This window comes from Eschrichtius robustus, chromosome 6, assembly GCF_028021215.1.
Source record: "Eschrichtius robustus isolate mEscRob2 chromosome 6, mEscRob2.pri, whole genome shotgun sequence".
Classification (NCBI taxonomy): domain Eukaryota; kingdom Metazoa; phylum Chordata; class Mammalia; order Artiodactyla; family Eschrichtiidae; genus Eschrichtius; species Eschrichtius robustus.
In genome coordinates this window covers 57,177,794-57,194,630 of record NC_090829.1, presented here as the reverse complement: position 1 = coordinate 57,194,630, position 16,837 = coordinate 57,177,794, and positions in this window count along the sequence as shown.

Below are 16,837 nucleotides of genomic sequence, written 5' to 3'. Positions count from 1 at the left end.
CAAGCGTGAACAAGGGACCTTCCTTCTTAGAAGTCTAAAGTTAGGATCAGATGAACAGAGAGCCTCCAAGGTCAGATGGGTGCTTTCAGATCAGTGACTCAATCTTCTGCCAGAAGGGGCCATACCCAGAAACCAGAGCCAAGCAAGTGCTGGGGAACCAACTCCGAAGACCAGTAAAAAATATCCAAAAACTTGCTATTTCTATCCTCAGAGAGGAGCATGTCATCACAAAGGGATGAGTTCCAGGAAATATTTTGGGACAAGAGTATTTTGATATTTCTCAGATTGTTTACCGCAATACTGACTGCCTACACAGCTTGTGCTGAGGCCCAACTTGAAAGAGGGTCCAGCTTACCTTTTCTCAGGGAAGACACCAACTACAACTGCTTCGAAAAAAGGTAGCTGAAACAATTGGGGAAACAGAGGGATTTCCAGTAAAAAAAAAAATTAATTTTACACAAATCTTTTTGATCCTGGAAAGGCTCAAATGCAAAAGGCTTCACATATCTGTACTGTGTAAATTCCTTGGTTTGCATTATTTATAAAACACTAAGTTAATGACAAATCTCTACTCCATTTCTGCTATGTACACACAGCCATCCTGCCACTAAACCATTTAAGGAGTTATTGGGAGGGAATGATCCAATTAGATCTTTCCCTTCTCATGTTACTAAGAACTGTGTCATCATTGCATAAGACCTGAAGTTGCAAAAACTGTTATTTCAAAAATGATGTTTGAGTTCTTTCCATGCACCAGGTCTTAGATGCTGGAAAAACAAGGATGGGTAAAGCAAAGTCCTTGTTCTTCATGGATTCCAGTCTGAGTGGATGTCAATCATATACAAAACTAGCCAAATGACTATGCAAGAAAAAACATTATGAACAAAATTCTATGATATTATGGGCACAGACGTCCCTAATTCTGCCTTGGAGATGAGAAAGGGACATTTGAGCTAGACTTTAAATGACTGTGAAATATAGGAAGGGTTGTTCCAGAACATGACACCTTGTCTAGAATTTCGTACTCATAAAACCCAGTAACTGGTACTAAGTGATTACCAAGTAAAATTTTTATTTGGTTTGTTTTCATCTTAGGTTTCCTTTTTGTATTCTTGTATTTTGGCTTTATTTTTTATGAAGAGCACCTGAGAAATTTATAAACTCTCTTTACTAAGTCCCATATTGCCCTTGAGTTTAGTTGGGGTCAAATTATAAATGTTTCTCATCTCTTTCCCTAGCTACTAACTTTCTTTAAATAGGATCCCATAAAGTGGCACAATGTTGTTTAATAACAAACTCAATGCATAAGATTGCTGAAGTGTTTGAAAAATATAAAAGCTTTATGACAATACATATCAAATGATACAGAATATGGACAGTCCTGGAACATTAGCGGGATTGGCTAGAAATAAACCCATCGTAAATTAACCTCAGTTTTATACAAGTGGAAATGACGATTATACTGAAAGAGAGGAAGATTTTCAAAACCAACAGTTTTTATGTTATTAGATTGATGTCCCAACACCATGAATGGCTCATTGTCATTTGATGATTGTGTCAGCCTATTTAATTCTTGAGACCTTAATTATGGTGCTTCCCAGGAGATAAACTATGGGTGAAAAAAATCATATCTTTTTATAATACAACAAACTAGCCAAAAAAAAAGATTTTGTAAAAAAATGAGAAAACACGTCATGTATTTTCAAATTTATCATGCCACATGCCTTCAAGATAATTATCATTTGTCATTTTGGTTTACACATGAAAAAAGTCTGATAAAAGATAGGCAGAATTAAATCAAATGCTTTTAACAGACACTTAATGAATTCCCCCTACTATTGTTTACATTGCTAGGCTATCTATTTGTACATCATCTGTCATTTGTTTCCAAAGGGTTCTATTTTCCCATATGATACAGTGCATTATGAATCAGCTAATTATACAATAACCTTTACCAGAAGCAAAGCCAGAATTACATGGGTTTCAGGGCAGCTATTTCTAATCCTCATTTTAAGTTACATTTGTCTCTTAAGTCACAAGAAGAAAGAGGCAGTTGGTAAACAAGCCACCTACAGCTAAAGCCAATTGATTTGTTTTGTTGGACAATAATAGTTAATAAAAGCTGTAAAGCAAAAGATTTATAATTTCACAAACTAAATGCCTTGTATAAACATTATTTCTTCCCTAGTTAATGATACAAGTTGGCCCAGACTTACTGTCTTTACCTGGTGAATTTCCTATGATACAGAGAAATAATCTCTAATGGGCTCCAAAATGCTCTTCATGGAAAGGAACAGATAGGTGGATGTGAATAAATAATTCACCATTTCAACATTTATCCTTGTGCAAATGTGTTCAAAATCTTAATTTTTTTTCTATTTTGTATTTAATGTAAGGTGTCCAATAATTGTCTCTGTGATAGAAAATGTTTTGCTTTGACTTATTCTGTGATCTTCGGCAAAATACGTTGAATAATGAAATGTCTCCCCACTCCTTTCCTCTTCCTAGCCCCTCTGTCCCTATTCTCTACCTGCTACTATTTCAGTACATATTTAGCACATTTATGATTACCAGTACATCAATGAATGTTGGGCAACTGATGTCTAAAAGGCAGGGGGTGGGGTAGGTGGAATGACTCCCTTCTCCCCATCACTTGTTAGCGTATGGGGAAAAAAGATATTCTCTGTAATTTTTGGCCATGTGGGTTAGCCCACACATTGGTTTGTGAACTGATTGTTCCCATCAGATGAGTCAGAGAGGGGAATGTTAATGTATTTGAGGGGATATCTGTCAATGTAGTTCCAAAAAAAAAAAAGGTGTAGCATTCTTTACCACCAAGCTCCATGACAAGGAAAGCTCATCCAGTGATCTTCCTCAGGTGATTGACTCTCTAGGGCCAATCGGCCTCTCTCTATCATCCAGCTGTATCATACAACACAATCTGTATGTGAGTACTAATAATTGAAAGTGTGCTGAGCCAAATACAAATATGTACATGTTCTGATACAGTTTCAAGACCTTCCTAGCTATGGACGTGGTGAGATCTACTTTCAGGCACTTGCTGATTTTTCTTTACCTATGTTTCCATCCCATATCCTTCACCAACTCACCCCTTTAAGCAAAGAGCATGAATTGACAATGAACCACTCACAGACTTCATAAACTCCAAAGTCATGGAAAAGAAACCCCTTTTTCTAAGTCCCTCCTAGATCCTTCATTTCAGTTTTTTTTCTGATTCAAGGAGGAAAAAAAACCATGTATTTTCTACATACTAAGCAACCAGATTGTCACCTATTTTATCTAATAAATGCTGATGTATTCTTCAGTGATGAAGAAAAGTGTTAGGCAGAAAGAAGGAAAGGCCAAATCTCTGGGCTTTCAAGGATTTGAAAATAGCCTGAGAAAACATAGTCCCTTTCCCCCTTCATTGGGTAAACCACCAGAGGTCACTCCCCAAGAAGGGGTTACAAGCACCCCCACCTCCCTGCTCAGCCTTCTCATTGAAATTCCTTCATTCTTATCTCTCCACAACACCCTCCCCAACTCCTAACAAGTCCTTTGGGTCCCTATTTAGAATCTGCCTTTTTCTGAGATGCCTTCACCAATCCCCCCACCAAGTTAAGCACTCTGACTTCTTATAGCACTTATGAAAATCTTACTGACCTCCAAAGTTTGTTCTATTTTCTATACACTGACCAACAACCATTCAAATTAATAACGTTTTTTAAAAAAATTTTAAAGTAGAGAACCAGGTTGCAAAGTCAAGTCTTGGACCTGCTCTCCTCTAGTCCCTTCTTTATTGAACTGTCAGGTTGCCTTAATTTACCCATTTCCAAATTCTGGGCATTACCCCCACTGCCTCCTACACTGACGAGCCTGGAATCCCCTGCTGACTTAATCCTTAGACCAGAATTTTTTAATGGTCTGAAGGAAATTAAAGAATCTTAGGCTGACGGATTCTAGATTCCATATCAAGTCAGTCTTACTGTTGATATGCAGGTAGGCCTCGATGCTCGTTTTACCTCTCATAACTAAGCCCTGATGTCACCAACCACTTTAGGATCTGGGCCTCATTCCCCATTGCTGAGTCCCTGTCTTGGGCACAGTTCCTTTTGAACTGGAGTCTTGCTGGTTGTCTTCGCAACAGATCCCTGCTCCCTGCTGCCTCTGTCAGACCTCTTGGGCATCGGCGCCTGCCCTCATCCCCCTCCACTTACTGTTACCTGCCTCTTTCCCAATTGTAAGCCTATGCCAGCCCCTAACTTGTTCTGACTGGTCATCTAATCTCCAGATCCAGGCCCTTCTCCTTCCCCATCCCTGGTCTAGCCGATCTTATCTCTGTTCTCATACCTGACAGACATGAAAACACAGATGAGATTAAGTTTCTTTTGCCAACTGCCCATGTGGACATTAGGTAGTCACACAAGTAAAAATGAAGATATCACTTGGAAATTCATCTCTTCTCACTGGAAATACACTGAAATAACACGAACTTAGTCCACATTAGCAGGCATTCCCAAATTCCACGATGGGAAAGAATACTGTTTTAGGAATTAGAAAATACGACCTATTTACTAAATGTCCATCGTTAATAGAATGCGTGCCTTTGCTTCTCATCCTGAAGCTATAATGACAGGGCTTAACCTGGTGATTTCTACAGTCTTTTTCAATTCTAAAATGCTAGGACCCCCAAAGGGATCGATTTTATAGTCGCTAGTGTGTACATGCGTATGTGTGTATTTGTTTATATGCTTATATCTCTCTGTATTTTCCCTGACAAGAAAAACAACCATTTATTAATGATGTGGCTTGCTAACGAACCAGAGACAGTTCACCAGAAGCTTTTAGTTTGAGAAATTCCTGTAACTGGTGGCCAAAACCAATGCTATGTACAAAACAAAAGAAATGAGGATAGTGCCTCTCGCTGCAGCCCACTGACCTATGGCCTGGCTCAGGCCTGGACCTCTAGAAAGGGGAACAGCTTGGGGCCTGCTGGGACAGCACAAGCTGCATCACACCAGCTCGTGGTGCAGCTGATCCAAGCCTACCCAGCAGCAGTTTGGCTGCCCCCCAACCAGATTATAAATTCCTCAAGGGCAATATAAATATCCTTTATATTTTTCCTGTATCCATATGGTGCAGGAGAAAAAAAAAAAGATTTTTGGGCTAGCAGCCCAGCCAGAAGCTGAAGAGTGTTATCCGCCTCCATCCCCAGCCAGCCTCCTCCCTTCTAATCACAAGAGGAAGACATTCAGGAATAGTTTTTAAGAAGTGCCTCCCTCCTTCCTGCTGAAGAAGCTATGTAAGTAGTTCATGTGCTCCCACACTTGAAGAGGAGACTCAAGTCCATTGATGTATCAATGAGATATTCCTGCATCAAAAGGGTACAAGGCCAGCCACAGCGTTCCATTGTGTTCATGTCCCATTTCAGTGATCTGCTGAGCTGGTAGCACCCCCTCTTCCCCATATAGTACTGACTTAACTGGAGAGCCAGACCAGAGACAGACCCTGTTCAGGCACGAGCTGTGTGGCTGGAATCTATGTGACTAGAAACACCCCAGCCAGAATCAACGAGGCCCTATCTGGACACATGCATTGATGCAGCGAGGCTGTCCAGGGTCAACTCTGCCAAAGTATTTCCCCTGGTGGCATCTGAGGTCCAGTCAGGACTTCGGGAAAAAGAAAAAAAATTTACTGACAGATGAAAACACTGAATATGACTTCCAAGTACCCTCAAAACATAATTTAGTCTACTCTCTAGCACTTTCTAATGAGTAACACCCAGCTAGATGAATTACTTGTCACTAAGCGATTGTTAAATTCTTCTAGCTTCCTTTGACTAGACTAGAAACAATTTCAACTTACGTTCTATATAGTTGTCTTTCTTTGTAATTTATTGTTGCCATTATCATCACCATTAATATTGTTATCACTACTAAAGTAATACATGCTAATGGTAAAAAAAAAATGCAAACAATATAAGGAGATAAAGTTAAAAGCAACATTTTCTTATTCTTTCCTATCCTTTCCCCAGCCCCAGCTTGACCTTCCCTGATCTGCTTCCTAGAGGAAATCACTATTAGTAGGTTTGTGGAAACTTCAAAAATGTTCCCTATATCACTTAAAAATATATAGGCATAGAAAAATATTACACACAGAAATGCATACAATCACACATGTATTCATATACACATTACACAAACTTATATACATATTTTCACACATTGATCACAGTATACCGTCTGCAACATGTTTTCAATTGAGATATGTCTGACATTTATATGAAAACAAACACTTTTTTTTGCTGTTATCTTGTTTTTTTTTAATTGAAGTATAGTTGATTTACAAGTTTTGTTAGTTTCAGGTGTACAGCAAAGTGATTCAGTTATACATATATACATATATATGTATATATATACACATATATATACACATTATATATATTTCTTTTTCAGATTATTTTCCATTATAGGTTATTACAAGATATTGAATATAGTTCCCTGTGCTATACAGTAGGTCCTTGTTTTTTATCTATTTTATATATAGTAGTGTGTATCTGCTAATCCCAAACTCCTAATTTATTCCTCCTCTGCCCCCCACCTTTCCCTTTTGGTAACCATAAATTTGTTTTCTGTGTCTGTGAGTTTGTTACTGTTTTGTAAATAAGTTCATTTGTATCATTTTTTAAGATTCCACATATAAGTGATATCATATATTTGTCTTTGACTTACTTCACTTAGTATGATAATCTCTAGGTCCATCTATGTTGCTGCAAATGGTATTATTTCATTCTTTTTTATGCCTGAGTAATATTTCATTGTGTGTGTGTGTGTGTGTGTATATTATATATATATATATGTGTATATATATATATATATAATATATATACACACATACATATATATATATAGCACATCTTCTTTATTCATCTGTCAGTAGATATTTAGTTTGCTTCCATGTATTGGCTATTGTAAACAGTGCTGCTATGAACACTGGGGTGCATGTATCTTTTCAAGTTACAGTTCTCTCTGGATATATGCCCAGGAGTGGGATTGCTCAATCATATGGTAGCTCTATTTTTAGTTTTTTGAGGAACCTCCACACTGTTCTCCATAGTGGCCGTACCAATTACATTCCCACCAACAGTGTAAGAGGGTTCCCATTTCTTACACCCTCTCCAGCATTGATTATTTATAGACTTTTTGATGATGGCCTTCTGACTGGTATGAGATGATACCTCATTGTAGTCTTGATTTGCATTTCTCTAATAATTAGTGATGTTGAGCATCTTTTCATGTGTCTGTGGACCATCTGTATGTCTTCTTTGGAGAAATGTCTATTTAGGTCTTCTGTCCATTTTTTGATTGGGTTTTTTTTTTCATATATATATATTGAGTTTTATGTGCTGCTTGTATATTTTGGAAACTAAGCCCATGTTGGTCACATTGTTTACAAATATTTTCTCCCAGTTCACAGGTTATCTTTTCATTTTGTTTATCATATATATCTTCTTTTAAATGACTGCATGGTATTCTCTATACAACTGTATCATACTCTATTCTGTGTTTCTCTCTTTGCATCATCTTTTCTTTGGAGTCCAAGTTTATCATGGTTTACTCCTTCTGAATTTATTTAAGCTCAGTTTCCAATGCATAGATCTGACTGCTCTAGTTGTTCCTACCACTACCATTGCTCTTTACTGGTTATACTTTCGTATATTCAGTCTATCTTTGTCTTTCTGACTTTGCACTTCATGCATTGCTTTACACAGCTAAAAGGGCCCTCCTTACTGTCCTCCCAGGGAAACTCATGTCTCCTCTGATTGTCTCCTGTACTTCATGCATTCATCACCCTGTGCCAGGCTCTACTTCCAGAGACATGCGCCATCACTTGGCTTTGCTGACCATGCTCCCTTCCCATGATGCTCTTGGTTTGGATTCTCCAGGCTGCATTTCATCTTTGACCATCTATCCCTAAAGGATAGGCAGTAGGCCTTGGGCATTCTCTAGGGACTGCACCCTAGCTGCACTGCTACAAAGTCAGAGACCTAACTGGTTATAATATTCTAGTTCAATTGACCATAACTGCTGGACCCAGAATGGCCTCATACTATTTCTCTCAAAGTCTCTGCCTCCCAGGTGTCATCATGTTCCAGAGGAACTTTATTCATTTTGTCCTAAGTTTCCAAGAAGGAAGAATTTCTGAGGAGGTTCTCACCCTACCCCACCCCTCCTTGTGTAGAAATCTAGGTCTGTGAAACACAGTATTCTTATGCCACATTCTTGGGACAAAGAACAAAATAAATTACACTAACACAGAAAGTATAATTCCCCTTTGAACTGCTGCTATCCCACCAGAAAAGTCTCCTTAGGACCTTAAATTTTGTTAACACCTTCCCACAGCATCATATTTGGATGATACCAGCCCCAAACACATTAACATTATTTAAACAGCAGATAGCAATATGAATAGGCTTCCTTGTTTCCTAGGCAGTTGGTGGTAGAAGAATTGAGTGCAAAATGCCTCTTCTAAACATACATTGTAGCTCTGCAGCATATCATAATGACTTCACAAAAAAAGCATGCAAAATTTCCAAAAAGATGTCAATCACGTGGGGGGAAAAAAAACACTTATTAAAGCTCCCAACTAGCCAAGCAATTCTTTCCCTCTTCTTTAAAGGCCCAAGACTTTTTTTCCCTGAGTGGGGGGTGCCCCTCATATAGACATAGCTTGATGGCTGCAAGGTTCCAGCTGTTTAAGTGGAGCCAGCCAATATCTATCAGGATGTTAGATGATTGCCAGGAACGCCCTGTGACAAGCAGCTCATTTTTCATCTAAGAATTCGATTGAAATTCTATCTCCCTCACCCATGCAGTTTAATTTAATCGATAGAACATTACACTATGTCACATTTAGTATTAAAAATAAATGATACAGACCAGATATTTGAAAACTGGGCATTTGTTTTTGCAGGCATTTTTAACTTTCCAATGGCAAACATCCCGACTTGCAGTGCTGGAAAAGCCAAACACGGAAAAGCATCACTTCAAATTAAGCAGTTGTCGCTTTACATTTGCTGGGGTTTTGGTCCCATACTTTCCTCAGATTTCCAGTCCCTTTCAACTCAAAGTTCTCATTAGTGACAGAGAAATGAAAACGCTTAACAGCACAGCTTTCTACATTTATGGATTACTGTTAGGAGTCGAACATGACAGATGTCTTGGGTAGAAAAGAAATATTTGCAGCTGATTATATCACCACTGTTCATTCAAGTAAACTGAAGTGGCATCACAGTTTAGAATTTCAAAACAGAGTAGTTATTTCAACATATTAGTGGACTTCTGGGTGATGATTTGTTGTCAGAAGTCATAACCCCAAAGCATAAATCTAAATATAAGCTAAATCCATGGTTACACAATGTTCTCACCACCACACCCCACCCCTCTACCCCGGCAATATTTTCATTTGAGATAGAGGCAGAGAATTTCTGGGCTGGAAGGACTCTTAGAGATCATTTTAACCATACTGTTAAGTCCTCCTTTTTTTAAACAGAGGGGAAACTTGAGACCCCTGAGCCTCAATGCCATGCTCAAAGTCACCCAGTGGGTGGCAAAGCCAAAACTCTAAGCCAGCCCTGACTGATTCTGAAAGGTCATCTCTCCCTTGCCTCCAGAACAACATCAACATTCCACCTGCTCATGAATCCTGATCCAACTTATACTTTCAGCTCAAGTGTGGGTTTCTAAAACCTTCTCTCCCAGACTTAAAATCCTTTCATATATTTCCAGTCTTCCTCCTGACTTCTCAATATTTGGCATAACATGTCTTTTCTTTGGTTCCTCAGTTCTGGCCCAGATTGTTCTCTGAACTGACTCAGCATCTCTTCCTTGGGCTCCAAGATGGCCATTACAATGGTCACCACCTGGCCCATTTAGGTTCTAGACTTCCCAGAGGTGTCCCCTGTCTTCTCCTTCTCCCCCAAACCTCTCTTCCCCTGTTAACATCAGCCCTTGACTAGAAAACCCTTCTTCTTTGTTGCCAGTAGCTATACCAGCAGCAGGTTTTAAGCTGACCCTTGTTACCCCCAGATACACTCATGGGTCCCAGCAATGCTAAGCCTTTGTGGGTGATTTCAGTGATACAGCATTTTGTCATCTTGATTTTTATGTGGTTTTTAGACCTTTAAATTGACAATTTTTTACATGTATATATAACAACACCTGGTGATAGCAAGCATTCAGAGAAAGGGAAATTGTCATATGCTACTGATAAGAATGTAAGTTATTACAATTTTGTAATGTAATCCAAATACCTTTAAAATGCATGTACCCCCCAGCATTACCCTGATAACAAAACCAGACAAGGATGTCACAGGAAAAGAAAATTACAGGCCAATATCCCTGTTGAACAAAGATGTAAAAATCCTCAACAAAATATTAAATATTAGCAAACTGAATTCAACAATACATTAAAAGGATCATACTTCATGACCAAGTGTGACTTATCCCAGGGATCCAAGGATGGTTCAATACCCACAAATCAGTCAACATGATGTACCACACACTGACAAAATGTAGGATAAAAATCATATGATCATCTCAATAGATGCAGGAAAAGCATATGACAAAATTCATCATACATTTATGATAAAAACTCTCAACAAAGTGGGATAGAGGGAATGTATTTCAACATAATAAAGGCCACATATGACAAGCCCAATGCTAACATCATACTCACCAGTAAAAAGCTGAAGCCTTTCCTCTAAGATCAGGAACAAGACAAGGATGCCCACTCTTGCAACTTCCATTCAACATAGTAAGTCCTAGCCAGAATATTCAGGCAAAAGGAAGGAAGGAAGGAAGGAAGGAAGGAAGGAAGGAAGGAAGGAAGGAAGGAAGGAAGGAAGGAAGGGAGGGAGGAAGAAATGGCATTGAAATTGGAAAGGAAGTAGTAAAACTATCACGATTTGCAGATGACATGATATTATATATATAGAAAACCCTAAAGACTCCATCAAAAAACTTTTAGAATAAATAAATTCAGTAAAGTTGCAGGATACAAATCAATACACAAAAATCTGTTGCATTTCTATAAACTAATAACAGGGCTTCCCTGGTGGTGCAGTGGTTAAGAGTCTGCCTGCCAATGCAGGGGACACGGGTTCGAGCCCTGGTCTGGGAGGATCCCACATGCCGCGGAGCAACTAGGCCCGTGAGCCACAACTACTGAGCCTGCGCGTCTGGAGTTGGGCTCCGCAACAAGACAGGCCACGACAGTGAGAGGCCCGCGCACTGCGATGAAGAGTGGCCCCCACTCACCGCAGCTAGAGAAAGCCCTCGCACAGAAACGAAGACCCAACACAGCCAAAAATAAATAAAGAAGCTTTCATTAAAAAAAACAAAACAAAACAAAAACCTAATAACAAACTCTCAGAAAGAGAAATAAAGAAAACAGTCCCATGTACAATTGCATCAAAAAGAATAAAATACCTAGGAATAAATTTAACCAAGGAGGTGAAAGATCTGTATACTGAAAACTATAAGACATTAACAAAAGAAATTGAAGAGGCCACAAATAAATGGAAAGATATTCTGTCCTCATAGATTGGAAGAATCAATATTGTTAAAATGATCCATACTACCTAAAGTACTCTACAGATTCAATTTGATCCCTAACAAAATTCCAATGGCATTTTTCAAAGGAATAGAACAAGTAATTCTAAAATTTGTATGGAACCACAAAAAAACCCCAAATAACCAAAGCAATCTTAAGAAGAAAACATCTGGAGACATTATGCACCCTGATTTCAAACTATATTACAAAGCTATAGTATGGTACCATTACAAAACATTATGGTGCTGGCATAAAAACAACAAAGGAGGCAAGAACATACTATGGGGAAAGGACAGTCTCTTCAATAAATGGTGCTGGAAAAACTGGACAGCCACATGTAAAAGAATGAAACTCAACCACTATCTTATACATTTTATTATAAACAAAAAATAACTCAAAATAAGTAAAAGACTTGAATGTACGACCTGAAATCATAAGTCTCCTAGAAGAAAACAAACAGTAAGCTCCTGATGTTGGACTTGGCAATGATTTTTTAAATGTGACACCAAAAGCAAAAGCAAAAATAAATAAGTAGGACTATATCAAAATAAAAAGCTTCTGCACAGCAAAGGAAACATCAACGAAATGAAAAGGCAACCTACTGAATAGGATAATATATTTGCAAATCATATATCTGATAAGAGATTAATCTCCAAAATATATAAAGAACTCATAAAACTCAATAGCTAAGAAAACAAACAATCCAATTTAAAAATGGGCAAAAGATCTAAATAGACATTTTCCCAAAGAAGACACACAGATGGCCAACAGGGTCATAAAAAGATGCTCAACATTATTAACCATCAGCAATGGAAACCAAAACCACAATGGGATAGCGCCTGACATGCATAGTGTTAGAATAGCTATTACCAAAAAGACAAGAAATAGCAAGCATTGGCAAGGAGGTGGAGAAAAGGGAATGTTTATGCACTGTTGATGGGAATGTTAATGGGAATGCAGCCATTACAGAAAACAGTATGGAGGTTCCTCAAAAAATTAGTAATAGAACTATCATGTGTATTCCAGCAATCCCACTTTGGGGTATTTATCTGCAATTTGGGTATTTTTGTCTGCAATTCCACTACCAAGAATTTATCCTAAGGAAGTCACTACGGACGCACATACAGTGCTCACTGTAGCAGTCTTTATCCATGGGAAATATTGGAACCCACATAAATGTCCAAAAACAGAAGAATGGTCACCTAAGTTATGGTACATTCATACAAAGGAACTCAGTAATCATTAAGAACACTGTAAGTAGAAGAATATGTGATATGGAAAAATATTCACAATATAATGGCATTTTAAGCAGCTTATAAGAGAGTATGTATTATATAATGCCATTTTTTCTTTTTCTTTTTCTTTTTAATTTACAGTCACAAACCTGGAATAAAGCTTGGCAGGATACATATCAATGTTTACAGTGCTACCCTGAGTCATAGGATAGTAAGTTATTTTATTTTATTCTTTTTATCTACATTTTCCAAATTTTCTATGGTAAGCCCTTTCCTTTATAAGTAAATTATAACCTATATCAAAAGGTTACTCTGGAACATTCACTTATTGATACCAACTATGTGTTAAGCACTGCTAGGCACTCCCACATATTTATAATTTATACAAATATAAACAAAAGTCTCTGATCTCAAGCAGCTCACAATCCAATAGGAGAAAGATAAAAAACAGAGTTAGTGTTCAACATGGTAAGTGCTTCTGGAGCACAGAGGAGGGCATAACTAACTCCAAAGGACAAGGTGGGTGTTAGGAAAAGCTGAACAGAGATGAGTCAGTGAGCAGAGGCTTACAGGGTTAGTCAGGCAATAGCATGCAGGCAGAACATTCCACCCTGACTTCAGGACTTCCTGAAATATTTTTATCAGCATGTTTAAGATGACCACTTCATGAAAATAAAGGGGGAAAATACTGCTTTCTGTGATGACTAGAGATATTCCTAGCATCACACTCATAGATTACAACCCTCAGCCCCTTCAGTGAATGAAAGAACCATCAGAGAAACCCCAACTCCAATCCACAAGGCTCAGTGGAGATGATCAGCCTCTCAACTAACTTCACGTCTCTGGGACTATTTGGAGAAGACCTCAAAGCAATCCCCATGTCACCACCCGATTCCCCGTCCCTCTCACCTCTGCCTTGTTAGGACCACAGCACACTATCACAGCACACAATTGCCTTGAACCTTCCAACAGCCTACAATTACCTATCTAGCTGTTTTCTCTGCTTTTTGTGAGGGGAGGCAGTAAAGAAGACAGGCAAGAAAGCCCCCCTATTATAACTCTTCATGCTCATTTTGTAACTGTTTGAACAGACCTATGTATATCATGTCACAAGAGAAGAAAAGGCAGAGAACAGAAATTGCTGCTTCCCCTCAACTTCACAGAAAAAAACACTCAAACTGGGACTTTCCTTCCCAAGCCAGCACTCTTTCAAAGCACCATCCTCCCCCGACCCCCAAGATGGTCCCAGATGCCATCATGTTGTTTTAGAATGAGGGCTGAGACTATCCCTGACCATGCCACTAGAGTCCCCTTGGCTTCATCAGGGCCAAGGGTCAAGGCACTCCAGCCACATTTGGGGCACAGCCAAGTAACCAGACACACCTCCAGGAGGCCCTCATTGAGTGACAAAGAGCATCATCACAGTCCTGTGTGTGCACACCCTCTGCTCTAAGAGAAGCAGGTGCCCCATAGATGCTCAAAGACTTGAAGGTTTCCACAGAACACAAGTAAGCCTTGAATATCTGTGATATTTCCAATAAAGTTACTGACTGGGTCCAACTAGAAAGTGACCAATTCCATATCTCTATTATAAGTTCAGGGTTTTTCTTCTCTGGGAATTAGCTTCCTCAAACCACTTCACGTACAAGTTTTAGTCTCTGAGGAGCATTTAAATATTTTGCTCTAAAATTTAAAAATAGCCTATTTCGGATTGTTGTCATTCATTGCTATCATTGGAAAATGTCAGCAAAGGGCTAGCAGTAACTTCCTCGGCCAACAGCAGTGAAACATTACGTTCTCAGAGTTGTTTGTAACAGAAGGAAAACTCAGAATTAGGTAATGGTGGTGACTTAGCAGTCCCCTGTGTTGCAAATACTAACAGACGTTAAAGCTCACAATGTAACCTTTGAGCATACATCAAAAATACATGATAAAATTTCAAGTCCTGGCACTGTATTTCCCCACAGGCCACCATCAGCATTCGGAGGCATCAAACCTTTATGCCTTTTGATCACAGGAAAATAGGAGTGATTTTTCTTAATGTTAGAAAAGCATCTGATAAGAAAAGAACTTGCTAATAATTAACTATAGCCACTGGACTTCTCTGGAGGAGCTTTTAACTCTTTCAAAACTACCTTACAGCATGGACATGTGATGGTTTAATAAAGCATAGGGGACATATTCAGCATGATATATTTCAAAAGAGAAATAATGGTACAACCCACTTAAACATTCTTTCCAACATGTTGAAAATTTTGTTACAATACATAACGATTAACATAGTAAATATAAACATATAACATATTAAACATAATTTTAAGATCGATAATACAACATAGTTATTTGGCAAGGTTAGAAACTTTTTATTTTCCCTTCTCTCCTTCAATTCTCAGTGGGTTTGCATGATCTGCTGGCATGGTTAAGCACTGATAGAACCCTAGAAGATCGATTCATGACCTGCCATCCCAAGAGTCTCTGGACTGATTAATTGAGTAAAATGAGTATTTTCTAGGCCACTGATTGTTGAGTTTACACAGTTACCACATTTTGAAACTGCATGTTGAGGGGACCTTGAAGAAACCGTGGAATATTCCATAAAGTACTGAGAAGACTAACATTAGATCTCTTCTTGTCCCTTTCCACCCTTTGGCTTCCAGAACATTAAAAACATGTATTATCTTAGAGTTGACGAGAACGTTGCCTCTAAACAAACCTTTCGGTTTGAACTTACAGATTCTTCAAAGTAAATTTTACTGGCAATGAAAATAACTGCCTTCATGTTGTAGAGAATTAGCTCCATAATTCAATCAAACTGGTTTGAAAATGATATGTAAATATAAACCAGAGCATATTTTCAGGTTACTGGAGCCTATAAAAGAGATCACTAAAATTTCTTCCAACCAATAATGTATTGGATTTTTAGATCCTCCAGCCTATCATTAGATTAACATGTATTAGCACAGCTGAGGTTTGATGTTGGTACAGATAGATGATTCATATCCCCTCACCCATTTTTAATCTCTCAAGGTAGAAAATTAATGTTACTGCTACTCTAACAGGTACATATTAATAAAAGATCACCTAAAAACAAAACTCTCCAAGATACATGAAGTTTATCACTCTCAAGAATTTTAAATTATAAGATACCCACTTGCCTACATTGACCTGACAGGATGCTCTGCTTTAGGATTTCAAAGGACTGAAATAAGTCATGACAATACCAACAAAGACATTTTTATTCAGTATTTATTAAGCAGTTAAGACATTAACTATATCACTTTTTAACTTTTATATATTTGATATGTTGCCCCTCTTTTACGCTAGACCTAGATAAAATTAATATTTCATGGTCTCCCCCCCTTACAAATCTCCTCTCTTTCTTATCAGTGTTGTGTCAACTCCACACTTAACAAGGCAACTGAATTTGAAGTAAGTGGCCTCCAGTTACATATTGGACCTATTCCTATCTAGCTATGTGACCCTAAGCAAATTATCATGTATGAACATCAGTTTCCTCTCTCTGGTAAGAGGAGTTTCACCTGCCCTACTTGCCTAAAAGTTTTATAAAGATCAAATTTAAAAAGTCATATAATACCTTTCTTAAGTGAACATTATATTATGTGATCTCCTTGTGCCAGTTAGAATTAAGTTCAGCAGATGTAAAGGACAGCCCAAAATGATAATGGCTTAAACACTACCTATGACACAGTCAGAATTTCATTTCCTTCTCATGTGAAACAAATTCGGGAGGAAGCTTTCCAGGGTCACCATGATGGCCACAGAATGCAAGGACCCAAACTCTTTTGATGTTTTTTCTCTTGATGCTCTGCCATTCTTAGTACCCAACTTCCCCTACTCACGATCCAGCTTGGCTACCTGAGCTCTGCGATCATCTCTGCATCCCAGTGAGAAAGAGGATGGGAGGGGGCATTTACCCTCCCTTTCAAAATACTTCCAGGAATTGTACTGCACTCCTGGTGACATGTATT